The sequence below is a fragment of the Cetorhinus maximus genome, chromosome 8 (genome assembly GCF_964194155.1).
Source record: "Cetorhinus maximus chromosome 8, sCetMax3.hap1.1, whole genome shotgun sequence".
In the NCBI taxonomy this organism is placed as follows: domain Eukaryota; kingdom Metazoa; phylum Chordata; class Chondrichthyes; order Lamniformes; family Cetorhinidae; genus Cetorhinus; species Cetorhinus maximus.
In genome coordinates this window covers 115,608,723-115,632,177 of record NC_135886.1, presented here as the reverse complement: position 1 = coordinate 115,632,177, position 23,455 = coordinate 115,608,723, and the positions used below count along the sequence as shown (strand labels likewise).

General features: G+C 41.4%; 1 protein-coding gene and 1 long non-coding RNA gene across 6 annotated transcripts in view; one reads left to right on the top strand and one right to left on the bottom strand.

The window, feature by feature from the left end:
* Nucleotides 1–12,422: 12,422 nt before the first annotated feature.
* On the bottom strand, nucleotides 12,423–17,726 carry LOC144683327 (uncharacterized). Its single transcript, XR_013577236.1, has 3 exons — nucleotides 17,606–17,726; nucleotides 14,142–14,245; nucleotides 12,423–14,050 (listed from the first exon to the last, which is right to left on the bottom strand). It is a non-coding gene; the product is annotated as an uncharacterized LOC144683327 (long non-coding RNA).
* A 1,598-nt stretch (nucleotides 17,727–19,324) lies between these two features.
* stag2b (STAG2 cohesin complex component b) overlaps nucleotides 19,325–23,455 on the top strand; it is a 164,991-nt gene continuing 160,860 nt past the window's right edge. For 3 of the 5 annotated variants that reach the window (XM_078547460.1, XM_078547459.1, XM_078547458.1), the window contains exon 1: nucleotides 19,325–19,645. The gene's annotated coding sequence lies outside the window, so the exon portion shown is untranslated. The remainder of the gene's footprint in view (nucleotides 19,646–23,455) is intronic. The other 2 variants (XM_078547461.1, XM_078547462.1) reach the window with 2 other exon arrangements.

Below are 23,455 nucleotides of genomic sequence, written 5' to 3'. Positions count from 1 at the left end.
CTGGCAGCATCTGCAGAGAGGAACACAGTTAACGTTTCGAGTCCATATGACTCTTCAACAGAACTAAGTAAAAATAGAAAAGAGGTGAAATTTAGTTCTGTTGAAGAGTCATACGGACTCGAAACGTTAACTGTTCCTCTCCACAGATGCTGCCACGCAGTTTTTTGCTTTTATTTCAGTCTATAATCATTGGAGTTCAGAAGAATGAGAGATGACCCTATCGAAAGTCAAAAAATTCTGAACGGGCTTGACAGGTTACATGCTGAGAGGATGTTTCCTTCATGAGGAAATCTCGAATTAGGGACACTGTTTCAGAATAAGGGGTCTTCCACTGAAGATAGAGATAAAGTTTTATTCTCCTTCTATATTGAGGTCACAATCAGATTGGCCATGATCTTAATGAATGGCAGAGCAGGTGCACCTGGTCAGATGGTGTACTCTTATTTCTTATGTTCTTGCTAAGCCTGAAGATTGGGAGTGTTTCAAAAACCAGCAAAGGGCCATCAAAAAGTTGACAAGGGAAGAAATGTAAGTAAACTAGCCAGGAATATAAAATCAGATTGTAAGAGCTTTTACAAGTGTATATAAAAAGGAGAGAAGCTAGATTATAGGTCGGTCCCTGAGAAGCAGAGAGAAGAGAAATTATAATGAAGTGGCAGAGACTTTGGGAAAATATTTTCTACATTCGTTGTGGAAGACAAATTATATCCTAGAAATACAGGGTGACCAAGGAGCTAATAAGTAAGGAACTGAAGGTAATCCATTTCAGTGCAGAGAGTATTGTATAAACTTAAGGGACCAAATGCTGGCAAATGTCCAGGATCCGATGCCTTACATCCAAGGGATCGAAAAGAAGTCACTGCAGAGTTAGGGACTACGCTGGTTTTGTTCTTTCAAAATAATCAGATTCTAGACTGGTGCTAGTGGATTGGAAATTAGCAAATTTAACTCCACTATTTCAAAACGAAGGGAGAGAGAAAACCAGGAGCTAGAAGCCAGTTAATTTGACATAAGTTTTTAGGAAAATGCTCGAAGTTATAATTGCGCAAGTCTTAATAATGCACTTGGAAAATCCTAGCAACACGTTTAACAAAATGAAATGGTGTCTGACAAATTTTTTTGAGAAAGTAACTAGGGTAAACAAAAGGGAACCAGTAGATGTAGTATACTTGGATTTCCAAAAGGCATTCAATAAGGTGCTATACAAAAGGGTCATATGCAAGATAAGTGCTCTTGGAGTTCGGGTTGATAGATTTTCATGGATGGAGGATTGGTGACACATTAAGCAGAGAATAGGAAAAAAATTGGGCATATTTAAGTTGCCAGGCTGTAACTAGTGGATTGCCACAGGATCAGTGCTGGAGTAATAGCTATTTAGAATCTATGTAAATGATTTAGGTGAAGAGACCAAGAATATTGTATCTAAGTTTACTGACAGTACCAAGTTAGGTGGGAATGTAAGCTATGAGGAGGACACAAAGACTGTCAAGAAATATAGACAGGTTAACTGGGTAATAAGGTAGTATACAATATAGTGAACAGAGTCTAGTAATAATAGTCTTGATAGTAAGAATAGCCATTTTTTAAAAAATGTGTAATACTGTTACATGTTAATGTTCAGAGAGGTTTGGGTGTCCACATGCAAGGAACACATTTCTTCATATGCAGGTGCAGCAAGCAATTGGGAAGGCAGGGGGATTGTAGTAGAAGAATAAGAAGGCCTTGTTACAATTGTGGATGGCTTCACTGCGGTCATACCTGGAGTACTGTGCAGTTTTAGTCTCCACATCTAAATGAATACATACTTGCCTTGTCAGTACCTGAGCGAGAGTTTGCTAGATAAGACAACACTCTCATCCCACGAACCCATGATGAGAGGCTGAGTAAATTGTAATGTTAATATCTGGATTTAGAATAACAAAGATCTCATTGATATATATATACGTTATCCTCAGCCCAACCATCTTCACCTGTTTCATCCATGACATTCCTTCCATTATAAAGTCAGAAGTGCGGATGTTCACTGATGATTGCACAATGTTCAGCACCATTCATGGCTTTTCAGATACTGAAGCAGTCCATGTCCAAATGCAGCAGAACCTGGACAATATCCAGGCTTGGGCTGCCAAGTGGCAAGTAACATTTGTGCCACATGAGTGCCAGGCAATCACCATCTCCAATAAGAGAGAATCTAACCCCTTGATCTTCAATGGCATTACCACCACTGAATTCCTCACTATCAACACCCTGCGGGTTACCATTGACCAGAAACTGAACTGGACTATCCATATAAATATGGTGGCTACAAAAACAGGTCAGAGGCTTGGAATGGTGCGACGTGTAACTTAACTCCTGATTTCCCAAAGCCTATCCACCAACTGTAAGGCACAGAGCAGGAGTGTGATGGAATTCTCCCCACTTGCCTGGATGAGTGCAGCTCTCACAACACTGAAGAAGCTTGACACCATCCAGGACAAAGCAGCCTGCTTGATTGGCACCACATCCACAAATATTCTCTCCCTCCACTGTCAACACATAGTAGCAGTAATGTGTACCATCTACAAGGTGCACTGCAGGAATTCACCAAGCCTCCTTCAACAGCACCTTCCAAACCTATGACTACTACCATCTAAAAAGAGAAGGGCAGCAGATAGATGGAAGCATTACCACCTGGAAGTTCCCCTCCAAGTCACTCACCATCCTGACTTGGAAATATATCGCCAGCCCTTTACTGTCTCCGGGTCAAAATCCCTTCCTAACAGCACTGTCGGTGTACCTACACCACATGGACTGCAGTGGTTCAAGAAGGCAGCCCACTGCCACCTTCTCAAGGGCAACTAGAGGTGGGCAATAAATGCTGGCCCAGCCAGCAAAGCCCACATCCCGTGAACGAATAAAAAAAAAATTATGAAGGGGCTTGACAGGATAGACAGTGAGAAATCATTTTCCATGATAGGGGCATCTAGAATACAGGATAAGGGGTCAATCATTTAGCACTGAAATGAGGAGAAATACTTTCTGCCAGAGGGTTGTGAATCTTTGGAATTGTCTACCCCCAGAGGGTTGTGGATGTTCCATCATTCAATATATTCAAGAATGAGATCAATTTGTGATCTCAGAGAATCAAGGAATATGGGGATTGGACCAGATAGTAGAGATGAGGTAGAAGGGGAGTGAAGGCATGATAGCTAAATTTGTAGATGAGACAAAGATAGGTAGGAAAGTATGTTGTGAAGAGGACATGAGGTTGCAGATGGATACATAGGTTGGGTGAGTGGGCAAAAATCTGGCAGATGGAGTATAATGTGGGAAAATGTAAAGTTGTTCACTTTGGCAGGAAGAATGAAAGAGCAGAGCATTACTTAAATGGAGAACACCTCCAGAATTCCGAGGTGCAGAGGAATCCAGATGTTCAAGTGCATGAGTCACAAAAAGTTAGGAGGCAGGTACAGCAAGTAATTAAGGCTATTGGAATGCTATCCTTTATTACAAGAGGAATTGAACATGAGAATAAGGATGTTATGTTTCAGTTATACAGAGTATTGGTGAGACCACATCTCAAATAGTGTGTGCAGTTTTGGACTTCTTATTTAAGGAAGGATGTAAATGCATTGGAGGTGGTTTAGAGGAGGTTTGCTAGATTGATACCTGGAATGAGCAGGTTGTCTTATGAGGAAAGGTTGAACAGACTGGCCTTGTTTCCACTGGAGTTAGAAGAGTGAGGGGTGATTTGATTGAAGTATACAAGATCCTGAACGACCTTGACAAGTTGGACGTTGAAAGGATGGTTCCTGTTGTGGGTGAGTCCAAAACTATGGAGCACTTTTTTAAAATTAGGGGTCATCTTTATAGGACAGAAATTAGAAACTTTTTTGAGGTTTGTGCAACTTTCGAACACTCTGCCTCCGAAGGCGGTGGATGTGGGATCATTGAATATTTTTAAGATGGAGGTCGATAGATTCTTTTTAGGCAAGGGAATCAAAGGTTATTGGAGGTAGACGGGTATGTGGAATTCAAAACAAAAACAAATCAGCCATGATCTTAATGAATGGCGGTGCAGGCTCAAGGGGTTGAATGGTCTACTGCTCCTATTTCTTATGTTTATCAGCTGAGGGAGGGCTGTAAGTGTTAAATCAGCAGCACGTTTTCTTGCCCATGTTTGGCATGATGTCTTGAGACTGCATGGGATCTCGAGCCAATATTGAGGACTCCCAGAGCTACTCCCTCCTGACTGTTTATCACTGTGCACCACCCACCCGCGCCCCCCCCCCCCCCCCCCCCACCCCACTTTCTGGTGCATCTGTTCCACTGGTGGCACAGGACATTGTCAGAGGTGATGATGGAAGAGTCTAGAACAGACATTGGCTGTAAGGTATGATTTTGTGAGTATGACAATGTCAGGCAGTTGCTTGACTAGTCTGTGGGGTAACTCCCAATTTTGGCACAGGTGCCTAGATGTTCGTGAGAGGACTTTGGAGGGTGTGCCTTTCTCATACTCGTGCCTAAACCAATGCTGGGTGGCCTGTCTGGTTTTATTCTTTGTGCAATCCAGATCCCAGGATTACCAACTTATTCTTACTCCACCAAAAGTGTTTTAGAATCAATAAATAACTACATTTGATATAAAAATAGTAATTTTGATGAAAATGGCAGAAATGTTCACAGCAACAACCTACAGTAATGTTCACAGCAATAACCTACAAACAGCAAATGACTGGATGATTATTCTTGGTGCTGGTAGAGTTCAGTATGTTTGAGGAAGCTCTTAGCTCTGAAAGTGCCATTGGGTATTTTATAACCTGAATGCCTGATCCAAAAGAACGCAGAAGTCATTCATGAAAGATACTGTTTTAAAACAGAATTGTCCCTGGCTGTGCGTCAATCTACTTTGTACTTCAACCATTTAAGAAAATCTTAAGACCATGACCTGCCAGGAAGGGATTTGTAAGCACTTTAGATTTCTACGTAGATTAATAAGTTTGGAATCCCACAAAAATCTTTAGAATGAGAACCAGGCCAAATATTTATGGGCAGTAAATGAATAGGTTTGCCCATACCTGTGTTGCATTGAAACTTCTTTTTTAAACTTGAAAATCAGGCAATTAATGTTCTTCATCTATACATCAATCAACTAATTTCTGTAAATGAGGAACAAATAGTGCATCGCTTACACAGCCACATAAATATTATGAGGAAGCAGGAATGAAAATAATGAAATTAAAAGTACAGAGTAAGAACACAAAGGAACAGTGAAATGCAAGAGGTTTGGGGAAGCAAACAAGTGAGGATATGAGATGAAACCCTGAGGGAACGTGGATGGGAACAAGTCAGCATCAACATCAAACAGCAGGCAAAGGTTGGCATAGAGAAAGACAAGGAAAGGATGGAGAAAGGAAGAAGAGAATAATCGGAATAGTGTATGACTCCAACATGGCAAATCAACTGAAATCAAATTGGTCCAACTCAAAACGCAAGAATTTCCAACAGAAAGATGCTGACCAGGGAACAAGGGACACCATTAGCAAGCCAATTGGAAAATACACAGGCTTGGATAAAATGCAAAGGAAAACATGCCATACACAAGGAAAACAATAGGAAAAAAGAAGAGAACGGCAAGTATAGGAAAAATAAAAGAGGCATGCACCAACATGTATCTAGCCATAGTCCCAAGGGACCATAGACATCTCTCTCCATTTGAGAGGTATTTTGGCTACTTGTAGCTTGAGGTGCGCCACTCCGCAGCATGGGGCAAAATGAGGAAGCAGAGCCTCCATGAATTACCATAGTTGTTATGGGGATTGAAAGCGGGGTTTGGGGAGGGAATTCGAAATTGGATCCAACTGCTCTACACTAACATCAGTAGCGCAGTCTCAATCAATGGGTGGGAAACAGATAGCTTTCCGATTAAATCTGGAGTCAGGCAGGGCTGTCCTCTCTTGCCTGTCCTTTTCGTGTGCTGCATAGAACCCTTTGCCGAGTCCATCAGGAAGGATCCGGGCATAAGAGGAGTGACGATCCCAGGCAGTGGAGGCACTCAGGTAAAAGCCTCCCTGTACATGGACGACGTCGCCGTCTTCTGCTCGGATCCGCTGTCGGTGCGCAGACTGATGCACATCTGCGACCAGTTCGAACTGGCCTCGGGAGCCAAGGTAAATCGTGGGAAGAGCGAGGCCATGTTCTTTGGGAACTGGGCTGACTGATCCTTTGTCCCCTTCACTGTCAGGGCTGACGGCCTGAAGGTGCTGGGGATATGGTTCGGAGGGACCGGGGCATGCGTTAGAAACTGGAAGGAGCGAGTGGCTATGGTGAAAAGGAAACTGGGCATGTGGGAGCGACGCTCCCTCTCCATTGTGGGTAAGAACCTGGTCATCAGGTGTGAGGTACTCTCGCTGTTGCTGTACGTGGCGCAGGTCTGGCCCATTCCAGACTCCTGCGCGATGGCGATCACTCGAGCCATCTTCCGCTTTATCTGGAGGTCGAAAATGGATCGTGTCCGCAGGGACGCGATGTACAAGCCTCTAGATAAAGGGGGAAAAAACGTGCCCAACGTCGCCCTCATACTGATGGCCACCTTTGTGTGTGGCTGCATCAAGCGGTGCGTAGACCCTCAGTACGCAAACACCAAGTGTCACTACGTGCTGAGGTTCTACCTGTCCCCGGTGTTGCGAAGGATGGGTCTGGCCACGCTGCCGCGGAACGCTCCAAGTAGTTGGACCGTGCCGTACCACCTGTCCCTGGTGGAAAAATTTATGCGGAAAAACACCTTTGACCACAAGTCCATCAGGCAGTGGTCAGCACGTAACGTCCTAGAGGCCCTGAGGGAAAAGGAGAGGGTGGACCCTGTGGGATGGTTCCCCGAGCAGACTGTCAAAGTCATTTGGCAGAATGCCTCATCGCCAGAACTTTCCAACAAGCACCAAGACGTAGCTTGGCTGGTGGTGAGAAAGGCCCTCCCCGTCAGATCCTTCCTACACGCCAGGAGGCTCACCCCCTCTGCACGTTGCCCTCGAGGTGGCTGTGGTGGGGAAGAGACCGTTGTTCACCTCCTTGTGGATTGTGCCTTTGCAAAGAAAGTCTGGAGAGAGATGCAGTGGTTGCTGTCGAGGTTCATCCCGAGCAGTTCTGTGACACAGGACTCTGTGCTCTACGGGCTGTTCCCAGGGACACACACCGAGACAAACATCAACTGCAGCTGGAGGATCATCAACTCGGTGAAAGACGCGCTTTGGTCTGCCCGAAACTTGTTGGTCTTCCAGCGCAAAGAGTTGTCCCCGACCGATTGTTGCGGACTGGCACAATCCAAAGTCCAGGACTACGTGCTGAGGGACGCACTAAAGCTTGGGGCAGCTGCTGCAAGGGCGCAATGGGGAAGGGTCGCTGTCTAAGACCTTTCTACCACAGCGCACCGAGAGACTGGGAACTGTTTAAGAGCCCCTCGGGCTGTACAGATCAAAATGAAAGGCTGTAAATGATTGTAATATTGTTTGTACTGATGCACCTGGTGATACATTTTGTAAAAGTTTAACCTGGATTGTACCCTTGTAATGTTGTTTTTGAAATGGTTTTGAATGTGATTGAAGATATTTTATGAATAAAGTATATTTTTACAAAAAAAAACAGTTGGCGTTAATCCGCATCACATTCTAACCAGATAGCCAGCTGAGCTAACCAGCCCCCCAACATAAAGACAGTGCAAAATAGATGTTTTAAAATGTGTTATGTAATATCTTATAACATGTTTCTAAAGAGTTTTCTATGTCCCTTTACACCGCATATCTCTGATAATGCCCTTTTATTGTAAAAATGCATATCCTCAGCCTATCATGAACAATACCATGAGGTCTGCACGTTTGAAGTGAAACCAGGGCAATACAATTAAGGTGCAATGAAAGATTTTGAATATTTGAATTGAGTGTTATTGAGGGCACTGTCAGAATTTTTGCTGTTTGATTTCATTTTGTTCAATTATAACCCCAGCCCCAAATGAATATTAATTATAAATTTTACTTTGTATCACTCTGTGACCGGTGACAAGATGCAGCTGAATTATACTGAACATCTCTTGGCGCAAGCTTGAATCTGATGAATTTATCTCTTGTCTTTGGAGGCACCACTCTGTTCTCATGATAGTGAAGACAATGAGTTGAAGTTTATTTTTACTCTGTTAATCTTGCTCCGATATCAGTGATTTCTTCTGAATTGAGTAACTTCATGTTGCCAGTCAGTTTTTGACAATCAGTGACTGTGTACTGTGTATGTGTCTGCATGTCAAAACATGCTGAAATGTCACTTGGGACTTTGAACAGCTTTGATAAACATACACGTACCCAAGAGTTCAAGTTACACAAAACGTTAAGTTGCTGAAGCTGCAATGAAGCAGAAAACTCTATTAGGATCACTTCAACCGCAACAGAATTGCTGAAGCAATGAACACCTGGTGTTAGTTTTATTGTTTTAAAGCAAATTTGAAGTCCCCTCTTTAGAAGCGCTTCCATTAGAGTTTAAATGTTTACATGTATTTTCATCACATTTTTTCTTACTTTTATCATAAGATTTTACAGCACAGTTGGATGCTTTTTGGCGCGTCATAACTTCGCTGGTTCTATGAAACAGCTGTCCACTTCATTCCATGCCCCTGTCCTTTTCCATCCTCTTTTAATTTTTTTCTAAACATTTCTCCATTTTCCTTTTGCAAGGCATATGGTTTCTGCTTTCACTGTTTCAGAAGGGGCACGACACATCCTGACTACCCTCTGTTTAAAAAAAAAATCCCTTTAATCATCTTACCTTTAAACCCTCTGTTACTGACTCACTGACTCGTGAAAATAGATATTCTCTGTTTATACAATCTAAAACCCTCATAATTTTGAACATCTCTATCAGGTTTCCTCTTATTTGTAATGTGCAAAATTCAGCCCAAGCTTTTCGAGTCTTTCCTCACAAGTAAAGCCATTAACCCCTGTTATCATCTTAGCAAATATCTTCTGCAATCTCTACTTGTCGGTAGTCTTCGCATTCTTTCTAAAGTTGGCATTCAAAGTTAAACACAACACTCTAAATGTGACATAACTAATGATTTCTATAGGTTTAGAATTATTTCTGCTTTGTATTCTTACGTTCTTGTCTATAAAACTGATGATTCCATACGTTTAATAGCTTTATCAACGTGTCCTTCCACTTAAAGATTTGTTCATCTGTAATCCTCAAATCTCTTTGCTTTTCTCCTCATTTTGAAGTCTTACCATTTAGCATATATTTCTTATTCTTCCTTCCAAAATGCATTCTGTATAAGAACGCTAGGCTATTAATCATGAACTCTGATTCATTCTACAACAATGCTGACCCCTGCCTTGTCATATGCTTTCCTTGTCAATAATTTATAATGTAGCCTTCTCAAACAGGTAAGGAGTCTGTCTATACTGTCTGGTTCAACTGCAAGGAAGCAACCATTCATAACCGTTAAATGCATGAATATTCTGGCACCTAGAAACCATAAGCAACACCAACTTAACCTTTTTATTGCAAAAAGAGTTTTTTTGGCTGTCATGTAGAACTGTTAAAGTGTCATTTTTTCATATGGTATTTTTAAAAGTCATTAACATTAAAAAGTAAATTTCATTATTGACTGACCTCATATGAAGAATTATAAGTCTTAAACCTTTAAAAGAATGTAAACTACAAATAGCTGTGCTAATTTTATGTATGTCGGCCAAGTTCTTCCCTCCCTCCCTCTCTTGACTGGCTGGTTACTCTCTGGGACACTGAACAAGTTGCTATTCATCTGTGGGCTCGAAAGTGGTTGCTGAACAGCTATTCTTATCTGTAGGGTATTATAATTGAGCCCAATCATGTTTTCATCCTACATCCAACAGGGGTGCTTTCCAACAGAAATTACAGGATGGTAATCAAGCAGTGGAACTCTCTAACCAAGGGCACTGTGGCCATCTTCAGATCCCTACTGTAACTCACTGAGAACAGCTAACTCGAACAGACCAGTTTCTCACTGGATAAGCTCACTGCATCATTGGGTTATCCTAAACATACGAACAAGGAGCAGGAGTAGGTTATTCGGTCCCTCGAGCCTGCTCTGCTATTCAATTTTCTGAATGATTTTAAAATATCCTTGTATTGATAATTGGTAGTGTCATGTTGAAGATTCATTTTACAAAGATATCTATCTGTATGTACCTGTGTATGATTGTTTTATCTTGGATTTTCATATTTTCAACATTATCCTGGATACACTGATGCAGATTCTTCATCCAATTTTCTAAAATGTTGACAGTTTTATTGCTATATTGAGAAAAAAAAGGCTATGCTCTTAGTTTCGTTCTGCATACATCCATTGTGTACAGTGTAGTTGAATCCTATGCTGTCTCACATCCACAAATTTGCATTTTCAGTGAGTGCCAGTGGACAATGATCACGATGCAGGAAACATGGAAATTTCCCCTCTCTCTTTTGTAAGGAAGGGTGCTGAGAACAATTGTGCCAACAGCTGTTCATTTGTTTTTATAAAAAGGAGATCTCAGAATGCAACAGTGTCCTAGGATGGCAAATATGGAATTGCCCAATTGGCTAAATGGTTAAACACATCACCTGATGACCTACTGAGCCATACATTAAAAAGGCTCAGGCAGTAACTATGGCTGAGAGAGGAGAAAATGTGTGTGCATCAGCATCTGGTGAGAACCAGGTTATGCTGAGCACCGATGGTCTACATTTTGTTTAACCTGTCATTACTCACTCATCACATTCATGTATTATAGGTGGCCACTTTAGAGAGGTTCCACATGGTGCTCATGAAGTTGTACCCAAGCAAGTGTGATTGCTTCAGTAGAAGAAAAGTTGCAAAATAAAATTAACCATGTGTAAGAAGGCTTTAAATGCTCAGCATATGAATTTCATAATGTGACCCTGTCTAAAAACTAATTTTGCGGGTATGTTTCTTCTTGTAAAGTTTAACAAATCAGTTAACATCCTCTGTTGCACTCCGAGCCACATTCTCACTGTCATCCCCAGTACAGGCATGAGGATATTACGAAATTTTAAAATTATATCTTAAAAAGACATTAAACACAAGGCTGCAAAAAAGCGGTCACCTGAGAATCACCTGATTGTCTTGTGGACTGAAACACTCCCCTGTCTCCAGAGGACATAGGGACTGTCCAGACTGTTGTTGACTGAATGTATTTTTCCAGAGGACATTCAAAAGGGTAATATAAATTGAATGGGTCATTCAATTACAAAACCATGGCTGTCTCAAAACTCTTAACGTGTGAAAGGCTGCAATACAGAATGTGTATCAGCCCAACCCACTACCTTTACTGGAAGAAGGATTTTGGATTCATAACTGGTCACGTGATTAAGACAGCTAGGCTGGCTACATGTTCTTTCAAAAATAACAACATCTCACCAAGGTTCCTTTGACAGCACCTTCCAAACCTGCAACCTCTACCACCGGGAAGGGCAAGGGCAGCAGATGCATGGGAACATGACCACCTGCAAGTTCCCTCCAAGCCACGCACCATCCTGACATGGAACTATATCGCTGTCCCTTCACTGTCGCTGGGTCAAAATCCTGGAACTCCCTCCCTAATAGCACTATGGGTGTACCTACATCACATGGACTGTGGCGGTTCAAGAAGGTAGCCTTCTCAAGAGCAATTAGGGATCGGCAATAAATGCTGGCCTAGCCAGCAATGGCCACATCCCGTGAAAGAATTAAAAAAACTGTTCAGATCGGAAACACCATGAGAGACACCATCTGAAAAGCCATTGAACCAGCTGCTAGCCACCTATGCAGCCAAGGTAAAACACTGTATCTTGAAAATGGAAGAAGAATTCTTCTCTAACCTGTTCCACCTTCAAGTTTAGCTAAGAGCAAACCTCCTGGCAATTCAACTACAAGGTCCTTGCAGCTTACTGAGGATTCTTTGCTTTACAATACCACCGGTCCAGCTAAAGCATCAATTCATCTAATAAATTATGGATCAGCTACATTAGAGATTGAAATTGTACCAGATAGTAACTGTATTTTTTTTTCTTCATCTGTATCTAATCTTTGCGTGTATGATAGAGTGTGTGAGACGTCACGTTTAAATCTCCGGGGCAAGTATGTGATAATAAATAATCCTCTTTTTTTAATTCACAAAAGCTTGCTGCTGGAAAATATTTAAATTGGGACACAGCAATCAGAGGCTAAGAATACACGCTAACCTCATGCATAAAATTACTTTGATCACGGACAATAGGAAAACACATAAACAATGCCATGACATCATTCCCTGTCCTATTTATGTTGAATACGTCTTTAAAGAAGTAGCATTCATTCTGATTTTTTATTCTTGGAATGCAACTGAGGTAGAAAAGTCTGAACTTCCTTTTGGCTATAGTTACTTTAAAGAAGTTTTTTTCTCAAATTTCTGAGTAGACTTCTGTGAAATGTTTAATTTTTCTATTAATTGCGGAAATGATATGCAATGAAGTAACTGTTACTCCTCTTCCAGGTATCTTGTAGAAAGAGGTTAAAGTGCATTAATGTATTGTATTACATTCTACCTGGGGTGTGGAATCCAGCTGCAATAGAGTAGCTGCGTCTCGCTCCACTCTGCTTCAAGTGTCCCTTGTGAGATAATAATGAAAGCATTACAGTTCTGTCACTATTTGGGATTCTTCAAACACTCCTGTGTGCAAGCTAACAGCATAAAGGGAGTTTCTATAGGCAAATATCACCTCCTCTCCCCAGATGGAAAATGAGTTTTGCCAATTTTCTCAGCTTAATGTTGGTGTCGGCGCCTGCTTAAATATGATTCCATGCACACTAACAACCTTTGATACTTCACTGAAGTGTGCATTCTTTACGTGGCTTATATTCTGCCCAGTCCAGGATAGAGACCAATTGTAGCATCCCTGCTGCCAACCAGCTAAGACCAGTAAATCAACACAAAAATTGCATTTAACATAACATGTTGTCCGATTGCCTCACATTATTACCAGCTTTATCAGCTGAGCCATAAGTAAAATTGCTGAGCTGTACTGGTACACGTCACAGAGGCTGGATACACTATTTTCAGATAATATGACATGTATTTTGTCTCTTGGCTCCCTGTGAATAAACAGAAGAAAATACAAGTGAAAATGTAACAAGAAAAGTTTGTAACAAAGATTGTAACAAAGACAAAGCCTCTAGGCTATTTGACTACGGAAGATATCACAGTCAAACTAATCTGAACAATATAGCTTTTTCATCAGTTTCCAGATGGGGACATTCAAAGGCAATCAGGGTAGCATCCTTTGTTGACTACTTTTTAAAAAACCAAGCTAATAAACTGGTTAACATACAAGTTGTAGGTGAGATGTGTAACGATTTTCCCCTTTTAAAAAAGATATTCAAACCCCCATACACTCACACACAAAGACAAAACAGGACAAAACAAACACAGTCCCCTGAAGAGACTGGAGTATGGGAACATTTCTTTTAAAAAGGTAAAATTCGAAGAGATCTCGATGCTGTTGATCTAACAGAATTCTTGTCACAATAGATCTGGAAGTTCTTTCAGGCAGCTTTTTTGGTGAAACGGTCCTTGATGACTCTTACTTATCACAACTTTGCAGACTTTCAAAATAAAACAGATGAGATATTTCTGACGAAGGTTGAACACAAAGGTGGGGCAGAGAGAGGGAAAGAGTCTTTTTCTTGTAGCCTGCATCTCTGACTGAAAGTCTAAAATGTTCAAAGAATACTTCTCTTAGGCCAGGTGTTTTTAACCAATCAGCAAGAGTCTTTAGCTTGGCAACAGCAGTTTTGTAAACGTAAATATACAAAGTATCTCTTTCCTCTCCAGGAGTTCCCCACTGGACATCTATCTTGACCTATGATTTCTTGAAGAATTGCATTTTCACAGCACCGAATTAATCTCGCAGACTTTTAAAAATAACTCAGGAGGGAGAATGTCCAAAATTCAATGTCCTTCAGATTTTTCAAAAACGGATTCTTCACGCTAAGGTTAGTCAGCTTGACATCAGTAGTAGGAAAAATAATGGAATCCTTAATAAAGGAGAAAATAAAAATAATCTAGCACCAAAAATATTATAGTGAATAGACAATTTGGATTTCAAAAGGAAAAGTCTTTCTTGACAAACCTCATTGAATTCTTTGAAGAAGTAACAGAGGGAGTAGGTAAGAGTAATGTCGTAGATGTAATATATTTAGTTTTTCAAAAGGCCTTTGCAAACTCATCACCTAATAGATAAATGTATACAGTCAGAGCATGCAGAGTAAGAGGACAAGTGTAAAAATGAATAGTTTGTTGGCTGAAAAGACACAAAGCAAAGAGTTTGGATAGTTATTCAGAGTGACAGAAGATCGGAAATGGGATCCACAAGGAGAAGTGCAGGGATCACTGTTGTTCACAATTTAAAAAATTCATTGGGTGTTGTTGACAAGGCCAGCATTTATTGTCCATCCCTAATTGCCCTTGAAGTGATTAGCTACCTTCTTAAACTGCTGCAGTCCACTTGGTGATGATACTCCCACAATGCTGTTAGGCGGAGAGTTCCAGGATTTTGACCCAGCAACCATAAAGGAACAATTATATAGTTACAAACCAGGATGGAGGGGAACTTGTCGGTCTTGGTGTTCCGAAGCACTTACTGCCTTTGTTCTTCCAGAGGTAGGAGTCACAGGTTTGGAAGCTGCAGTCAAAGAAGCCTTGGCGAGTTGGTGCAGTGTATATGGAGAACGGTACACACTGAAGATACAGGACACCAGTAGTGGAGGGACTAAAAAGCTTGAGATAATGGATGGGCTGCCAATCAAGTGGGCTGCTTTGCCCTGGTTGGTGTCGACATTCTTAAGTGTTGTTGGCATTACACTGATCCAGGCAAGTGGGAAATATCTCATCACATTCCTAACATGTGTCTTGTAGATGTCTGACAGGCTTTGGGAAGTGAGAAGGTGAGAATACTAGCTGCAGAATTCCCAGCTTCTGATCTGCTCTTGCAGCCAAAGTATTTAGACAGCTGGTCCAATTGTTTCTGGTCAATTGTGCTAGCTCAGTTGTTGATGGTGGGGAATTTAGTGATGGTAATACCATGGGGATTTATATTAACAATTTAGACTTTGGAATGATAAACACAATTTCTAAGTTTGCAGATGACACTATAGAACCATAGAAAAGTTACAGTGCAGAAAGAGGCCATTCAGCCCATCATGTCTCCACTGGCCAAAAAGGGAAAAAAGAAACTATCAACTCATTTTAATCCCACTTTCCAATGCCTGGTTCATAGCTTGCAGGTTACAGCACTTCAGATGTAGATCCAGGTACCTTGTAAATGAGTTGAGCATTTCAACCTCAACCGTTAACTTAGGCAGTGAATTCCAGACGCTCACCACTCTCTTGGTGAAAACGTTTTTCCTCATGTCCCCTCTAATCCTTCTACCAATCACCTTAAATCTATGCCTCCTGGTAATTGACCCCTCAGCTAGGGGAAACAAGTATTTCCTGTCTACCCTATTTAGGCCCCTCATAATTTTGTACACCTCAATTAGGTCACCCCTTAGCATCCTCTGTTCTAAGGAAAACAACCCCTAGCCTATCCAATCTCTCCTTATAGCTGCAATTTTCAAGACCTGACAGTATTCTTGTAAATCTCTGAACTCTCTCCAGAGCAATTATGTCCTTCCTGTAATGTGGTGACCAGAACAGTGCACAAAATTCCAGCTGTGGCCTAACCAGCATTTATACAGTTCTATCATTACAACCCTGCTTTTGTATTCTATACCTCACCCAATAAGGCAAAGCATTGCATATGCTTTCTTGATCACCTTGTCCACCTGTCCTGCCTCCTTCAAGTGTGGACTTGCACTCCAAGTTCTCTCACTTCCTCAACCCCTTTCAATAGCTTCCCATTTATTGAGCATTCCCTTGCTTTGTTTGCCCTCTGAAAATGCATTACCTCTAGGTTGACTTCTATTTGCCACTTCTCCGCCCACTCAACCAAACCATTGATATCATTCTGGAGTTGACAGCTATCCTCTTCACTACTAACTACACGGCCAATTTTTGCGTCATCTGCAAATTTCCCAATCATGCCTCCCACATTTAACACGGAGCCCTGTAGGACACCACTGGAAACCGTTTTCCATTGGCAGCAACACCCAACGACCATTACCCTTTGTTTCCTGTCACTGAGCCAATTTTGGATCCAAACTGCCACCTTCCTCTGTATCCCATGGGGTCTCACTGTCTGACCAGTCTGCTATGTGGGATCTTCTCAAATGCCTTACTGAAATCCATGTAGACAACATCCACTACACTACCCTCATCAATCCTCCTTGTTACTTCCTCAAACAATTCTATTAGATTAATAAGACACAATCTTCCCCTAACAAAACCATGCTGACCATCCCTGATCAATCCGAGCCTTTCTAAATGCCAGCATATCTGAATTGATTCCAATAATTTGCCCATCACCGAAGTCAGACTGACCGGCCTACAATTTTCTGACCTATCCCCCTCACACCCTTTTTAAATAATGGTGTAAAATTCGCAGACCTCCAAATCTTTGGGACTTTGCCTGTATCTAGTGAGGATTGGAAAATGATCCTCAGAGCATCCGCTATCTCCTCCCTGGCTTCCTTCAACAGCCTGGGATACAATCCATTTGGCCCTGGTGATTTGTCCACCTTCAAGGATGCCAGTACCTCAGTACTTCCTCTCTCACTATGCTTATTGTATCTAATATTTCACACTCCTCCTCAACTAGAATGTCTGCATTATCCATCTCCTTAGTGAAGACAGGGACAAAGTACTCATTGAGAACCCTGCCCACATCTTCTGCATCAATCTACAAGTTACCATGTACATCTCTGATAGGCCCTACCTTTTCCTTAGTTAACCCTAGCCCTATCTTTTCCTTAGTTATTCTCTTGCTCTTAATGTACTGGTAAAACATCTTAGGATTTTCTTTGATTTTACCTTCCGATATTTTTTCGTATCCTCTCTTTGCTTTCCTAATTTCCATTTTTATTTCACCCCTGTACTTTCTACACTCCTCTAGGCTTTCTACAGTATCAAACGTTTTGTGACTGTCATGAGCTTTCTTTTTCTGCCAAGTTCTAGAAATATCTTCTTTGGTATTACTATTCCAGTAATTTGGAAAAATAAATCAGCCATATCATTCCGTGTTGTGGAGGGTGGACTGAGTGTTATTCGTTAACTTGAACTGTTTGCAAGCTCCTCCTGGAGTTCATTGTCAATGATAAACAGAAAATGCTGGAAATACCCAACACGTTATGTAGCAGCCGTGGGGAGAAAAAAACCCAGATCTTTCGTAATAACTGGAAGAAGTTGGGAAATTTAACAATTTTTAAGCGTCATTTCACTGCAGTGTTTTTTTCCCCCCCCCCCCGTTAATTCCCAACAGAAGATGTCCCTGGGCACCTTATTACGGATGGGATTAGGCTTTTCAATGCAACGTTATCAAATTATTTAATATGCGTACGTATATTTCTTTAGTGAATGCATAATACTTTTAGCAAAATTACAACTGAAGCTGACGCTAGTTGACACATTACGAAAACACGTGAAGCAACACTGACATGGAGCAACACCGACACAATGGTGAGGACGTACGAAACAATACACGTTCTTTCTGCAGATGGAGCCTGTTTCCGGGTCTCTCTGCGCAGTTGTCGTCGCGCAGTTCGATGCCGAGAAGGAATTGTGTCGACGGGAGCAGTGGCGACCTCCGACCGGCAGGGGGGTTGTTGGGGTGGGGTGGGGGGGAGGGGAGCGCTGGATTGGTTGTGACGGGGTGGGCTGTCGATTGAGGGGGGAGGGGGGTGCGGATACCGGGTGAGGAGAGAACACGCGGCGCCACCGGCAGCCGCCGGCCGACAGGGGGAGCCCGCTAGCCGGAAGGCCCGGCGTTGCCCGATAGAGGGCGCAGCGCCTCCCCCCTCCCCCTCCCCCCACTCCGCTTGCCCTTTGTCCGCCAGATGGCAGCTTCACCTTCAGTCGGAGTGAGCGCAACGACATAAACTGCCGTTTGCCAGAGAGAGAGAAAAAAAAATTAAAAATAAAAAAAAAACCAAGCACTTTATCCGGTGAGGGCTTGTGAGTGAGTGAGTGAGTGAGAGAAGGGGGAGGGGGGGGGAAAAAAAAAATTTGGAAAAAAAAGAAAATCAGCCTCAGCTTCCCGAACCGTGGATATTAATAAAATATCGAGAGGGGGAGGGGGAAAAACCGGAATACAACAGTTGTGGAGAGAGGGCAAAAAAATAATTTATATATAAAAAAAAGGTAAGGAAGAGATTTTTTTTTCTCTCGGGGGGCAAAACGTGAAGAATGTTCTGGAAGAGGGAGGGAGGGAGGGGGTAAAGTTGCGGTATGTGTATTTTGTAAGGGGGGGGGGGGTGTTGGTGTGTTTCTCCCCTGGGTGGTGTGTGTGTTTTTTTTCCGAGGGCCTGTTTGTGGGAGAGAGATTTCAGCAAAATGGAGGCCGGGGCCCGGGGCCCGGGGCCCGGGTTTGTTTTTAAAATTCGCAATTCGGGCCTAGTTAGAAAGATCGAGAGAAGAAGAGAGAAAATTCTCCCTCTCTCTCTCTTTTGACCCCCTCCTCCTCCTCCTCCCCGTGTCCCCCCCAGGCTGATTAAAGTGTTCCAACCTCTCGGCCTCCTCCCGTCCCAACTCCCGGCTCCCACCCAATTTACAAACAAGCGAGAGGAAAAAACTCCTCCACACACACACACACACTCAAAATGTCGAAGAGTCGCTTTTTCTTTTTTTTAAACTGGGGGGGGGGGGGGTGAAACAATATTCGGCTTTGGCGACAGCGCTGGAGAAAGTAAGACTTTTTGGCGCCACTTTTTTTTATTTTTATTTTTAAAAAAAAAAAAAAATTTTTTAAATCTTTTTTTTTGGCAAAACGCCTCGGCTCCCCCCCCCCCTCCCCCCCCCTCCCCCCCTTCTCCATCCCCACCTGTGGTTTTTTTTTTAAATAAGGAAAGGGGAGCGGACTCTCTGCTTTTATTGCCGACGACGATCTTTTTTGGACCAACATTTTTTTTTCTCTCTCTGTAGAATCACTTCCTTATCGGAAATAAGAGAAAATAAAAGCTGCTCGTTCTTCTTTTTCGCGATCTCGGCCAAAGTAGCACCCCCCCCTCCTCCCCTCCCCTGACTTAGTCAAGTAAAACGCTTTATATTGTTCTTACTGAGTTTTATTTTGTGTTTTAAAAGGGTTTAAATAATCCTCTTAGCGAGTAAGAATGGCTGTAGTCATGTCCGGGTCCATGTGACACTGTTGTAAACACTCTTAGCGGTGGAGGGGGGGGGAGACATTATTAAGTTTAAGGGGCTTCATTTCACTTTTAATGATCTTTGCCGGCAGAAGTCGCTTCTTAGCACTTTTTTAAAAACTCCATAGATTTGCCACCCCTTTTGACGTTTTGTGCTCAAGGATGATTTCGGTTTTCAAAAAAAAATATTCACAGTAAACAGATCCCCATAAATCACCCTGCAATTTTAGCCACACCCTGTTTATGCCTAATCTGGTAGATTTCGTGGGAAGTCCTGCAACTCGGCTTCTTGTTAATCGGCGATTTGTCTTTATTTTTGTAAAGCAAAAATGTTGGAACGTAAGTCGAGGAATATAAATTGGCTGAATTTTTTTTGTGTTTTTGTTCCAAGCTTTGGATAAACTGTTGACGTTCGCAGGGAGTTTTGACTTTTACACTTTTAAATGTTATTTGCTATTTACTAAAATGGTTTAAAATAACGCTGTCGGGAGTAAGCTTCTGATCCTATGTAAATTATTTTTCCAACTTCGACTTTTGTCGCGTGTGCGTTTTCATCCAGACATTCACTATTCCACAATTTACTCATAAAAACAAATACGTGGCTGCTTTCATCTTCGTGTATCTGGACGTGTTTATTCTCAGTACATTGTTCTTTGAATGAAACGAAAGCCACCAGAGCTTTTAAACAAATTCAGTTGTTCTACATTTTAGCTTGCAAACGAGCATCCTGTTGACGACAGCTATCTTCGTTGTAGTTTATAACTGAAATATCCTCTCAGGGATTTAAATAGTGGACTTCTGGTCCAGGTCATCACAACAATTTGTGCTGTGGTAACACCCTCGTGTAGTTAGTTTGTGTAAATTCCAGTCCTTGGTTAGAGCCTGCTGTTCAAGTTCATGTGTGTAAACTAACATTGCGTCCAAAATTGTTTGTAACTGTTGCATGCACAGTTTATAAAGATGGCATGTCTTTTTGAATATCAGCAGAATGACTGTTAATACAGTGAATTGTACTTTGTTGTGGTCAGTGTGTTAATACAGTGAAATTGTAGCTATTTGTGTTATGGCGAAATTGCATAATTTATCATAAATATTGACCTATGCTGCATATACTGCAATTTTTCAAACACTTAATGTTCAACTGTTGCTTTTGTATAAAACCATTGTTTAAAAAAGAATAGTTATTTCAATACTTAATTTTGTTCTAAAGAATCCAAATTGTCATACGTATTTAGGTAAAATGATACATAGGGTATGTGAAGCAGTTTAGTTTTGCAGTGAGACATTCTAATTGAACATTGGAATGGTTACCAAGAGTCCAAGCCAGTGCTCATTCAAAATGACGACAGCATATTATTCTGAAAGAAGCTGAACTCGCAGTTGAACAGGAAGTGGTACAAGTGAACCCCAGCTATCGGATTAAATTTCTCAGCCAATAATGTCCGTTGCCCAGCTGAAAATTAGATTCCATTGTCTGTCCTGTTATCACAATAATGTCAGTCTTCTGTAGAAACAGGGCATAAATGATTAAATTAGAGTGCATGCAACAATGTGTATCTTGTTTGGACTGACTCATGAAATGATAGGATGAGATTAGTTTAGGTTTCTGTGGGTAAAACATTTTAACAGAGTGACTACCCGAATGATCCTTGAATTGCAGTATAGGCAGTAACATTTTTTGAGAAATTTCCAAAGATGCAAGTGCTTTTATTATAACCAATTAATGTTGTTTAAAAGTTTTTACCTTTTTTTAAAATACACAATTGGCAGAAGAGAAGCAGGCCTCAGTTCCTTGAAGAGAAAATTAATAATTTTGTGTGCTAGAACTCAGTTATAAACAAATGTATTTTTTAAACCACGGTCGCCCTTTAAAACCTGCACTGGAGTTAGAACTATAGAAGAACAACTTGCATGTTTTATGGTGACTGACATGGAACTGGACATTGCAAAAGTTTGAAGAAGAGTTGCTTGAGATAACAGGTGACGTGGTCAAAGTTGATTTTGCCAAGGCTTTTAGAGTTGGAGAGATGTAGAAAAGTGGAGCGTCTTAACGGAGAATTCTGCTTTTTAAGGTACGTTGAGTAGACACACTGGCACTGTTGGAGCAGGAAAGGAAATAGATACAAAGTAAACAAATACTGAAAGGATTGAGGGTTTAAGCTTCTGGTATAGAGATGGAGAAAGTAACAAGTTGGATGGAGCAAGGTCATGCTGTAGGGTTGAGGGGGTGGGGACGAAGAAAATGTAGGCAACTTCTTGTATGCCTTTTGCTAAACATACAGTTTGTGAGGGCAGTTTTGATTTTGACAGAAATGGCTCGTTGTAGATTTGGTTGAGTGTCTTGCCAACCCTGTTGCATGTCCGTTTTTTTTAAACTCCATTCTGTTAAATTTTGTTTCCATTCTGTTGGCATCATACTGGTGTCGGCAACCTCAGTATCTTGTCAAAGCTCTTTCAAGTCTCCATTTGAGTGATTGTGTTCTGTGGCTTCATGCCAAATTGCTTAATGATTTGTGATATATCTGGTCAACTGGTCTCAGTCTGGAAATGTATGTTTATTTAACATTGGTCAGAATTACTCGTGTACACAGCCACTATTCCCCACAATCTGTTTAAACGATTAATATGGATCTGCTCTGAACTAATCACAGATCTAAATTTAACTGTAGCATGTGAACTGATGAGAGCAGCTTAATTTAGATTTGGTCTGAACGTGATGTACCCTCCTCCAGGATCATTGTAATGTGGGAAGACATCGACCTAATTGTTGGAAGTCTTGTGATGTAATTATCATGACAGCTTTTGTTTTATTTTTTCTGTAAACAGCTTTCATTGTAATAGCATTGCAGAAATATTTAGAGCTGTGATGGAAGTATGTGCTAATGCTTTGTTATTGATCAACATAGTGTGCACATATTTATTTCCATTTATCTTCAACTGATAAAGCTTGTGTGGATTATTACTATTTCTAACGCATTGAGAGGCAGAAATGTGAGCCATGTTTGCTGTTTTTTCTTGCGACTGACAAAAGGGGATTGATATTTTTCAAATTCTTCATTCCAAATTTTTGTCAGCTGTGGAGTTTAATGATAGTAACAAGCAAATAACTAAATACAAATGACTAGTACAAATACAAAGCTGTTGTAGGCTCTTACCTGTCCAGTGAGACCAAAGAAAGCTCACAGGCAACACCTGTTCCCAGCTGGTGGTATTCCCTGCAGTATTGTTTATGCTGAAATCATCTGGTAATAACAATCATGATGTCCTGCTGAACAAATGAAAAGCACCATTGTAGATGACATGATGATACAGTGTAGTACATTATCTAAGTACAGTAAGATACGCTGTAGAACTTTTTCTCCTGCTTTTCTGCCCTCCTCTCTTCAACTGAAAGCATAGCTGAAGAGCAAAAGAAAAGGAGTCGACCATTCAGCCTCTTGAGCCTGCTCCACCATTTTTATAGGTCATGGCTCATTTGTATGGTAACTCCATTTGCTTGCTTGGTTTCATATCCCTTAGTACCCTTACACGAATTCAAAACTGAGCTTGAGATTTTTGTTTTCAATTCACCTAGCTTCCATAGCCTTTTGAGAGAGAGAGTTCCAGCTTTTCATTATCTTTTGATTGAAGAATTTCTTCCTGACCACTCAATCAGCTTAGCTCTAATTTCAAGGTGAAATTCTGTGGCTGCTAGAAATCTGAAACGAACAAAAATTGCTGGAAATGTTCAGGTCTGGCTGCACCCATCGAGAGAGAAAGAGTTAACATTTCAGATCTGTGGCATTTCATCATAACTGGGGTAAAAAATAAGCAATGAGGTTTATAGCAAGTACAGAGGACAGGCAAAGGGTGGAGCAGAAGGAAGGAAAGAACAGGAGGAAAGGCCTGTGATAGGATGGAAGGCAGGAGTAATTTAAATGACAAATTGGATAATGGTGTCTGAAGAAGAGAGCACTAGTTATGATATGAAATTGTTGAACTGGATGTTGAGTCCAGAAGGCTGTAAAATGCCTAATTGAAAGGTGAGGCGTGTGTACCTCGAGTTCCATTCCAATGAGACTGACTGACCTTTTCCCTCTCTTGACCCCAGAGGCATTGATACCAGCTGTAACACATTTGCCTGGACTGAGATCAGTTAACTCAGAACAG